We start from the raw sequence: 1,471 nt of genomic DNA, 5'->3' as shown, positions 1-1,471 counted from the left end.
GGTAGAGAGTGCCCCGCCATGGGAAGGGTCTCTCGGCATGGGGCGGAGCAGCCGCAGGCAAATAATTGCTACAACTCATGCCACTCACGTTTGCCTTTTGTGCCTGCAGCTTGGCTCTGATTAATATTCTAGGCAAGAAACGAGAGGCTGAGAGTGCAGAAAACCTGCCTGCACATGCAGCGCTCCGATCTATCCCTCTGGCCACCAAAGCCAACGCGGTCAATGCAGAGGGACTGGGCCAAGGGCTGGCTAGGTGCTGCAGAGAGGAGTCTGCATGCCACGGCTCAGCCCTGCAGGTGGGACCCCTGGGCTCCAGCAGCCCCTACCAGGTGCTCGGCAGGTTGAGGTGCATCTTGCAGCCCCATCCTCCCTGGGCCCAGAGTCTGGGGCTCCCCCCACATCAGTTATGACGAGGATCCCCATTTTCTCTGGTTTAAAAAAAAAACAACTCCCAAATTTTCTGGTTTAAAAAATGACCCCAAATCCACTTTCCCTCATGATTAAAATAAAACACCACAAACATTTGCGTGTGCGTGTGTGTGTGTGTGTGTGTGTGTGTAGTCATGGAGTATAAAAGTCAAAGTAAAAGCACCGTTTCATTCATTACTACTGGTATAGCTTTAATTGAAAAATAAATTACAATATTTAATAGTAAAATAAATTATTTAAAATAATTTATAATGTAAGGTACATAAGATTTTTAGATTATATGAATGAAGCCTTAGTCTGTTTTAATGTTGACCTTGCTTTATTGGAATTGTTTACGTTAAAAGTTTACTTCATTTTGAATAAAAAAGTGCACACTCCACTTTTCAAATTCAAAATGAAGTAAACTTTTAATGTAAACTATACATACATACATACATATATATAAATGCCCCTATATTTTTAAATGCATAAAGTGTGTGTGTATATATATTTTCAAAATATTGTTAAAAAACCCGAAATCCACATTTTTTCCATAACTGGATTTGGGGTTATTTTTTTAAACCAGAAAATTGAGGAAATGTGGATTTGGGGTTGTTTCGTTTTTAATCAGAAAATTTGGGTTCGGGTTTTTTTGGTTTTTTAACTCAGAAAACCCCCGGATGCCCGGTTGTGACCCTGCCTTGCCCCTGCGACACCCCTGCCCACCGCCTCCGCCTCCCTCCTCTGGCCCCGCCCCTAGGCCAGTCACGCCCCGCCCGCCTCGCCCCTACCCAGCTTGTTTATCCACAGCCTGTGCACGTGGAGGACGCGCGCTGCCATTGGCTGCGTTCCCACACAGCTGCCGCCAGCCCGCCAATCTCCGCCATGTCCACGCGCACCCGCTGCCTCCGGATTGGGTGCGCCGGGGCGATCACGCCGAGTGACGCACACGGCGTGCGTGCGCGCCGAGGGGCCAACCGGCTGCGGGGGAGCCGGCGGGCGGTGACAAATGGCGGGCCGGGGCGGTGGGCGGCGGCCAATGAGGCGGCGGCGGGGGCGGGAG

This window comes from Gavialis gangeticus, unplaced genomic scaffold (assembly GCF_001723915.1).
Source record: "Gavialis gangeticus isolate Ggan-Ray unplaced genomic scaffold, GavGan_comp1, whole genome shotgun sequence".
Classification (NCBI taxonomy): Eukaryota; Metazoa; Chordata; order Crocodylia; family Gavialidae; genus Gavialis; species Gavialis gangeticus.
Note: the sequence above shows the minus strand (reverse complement) of the source record.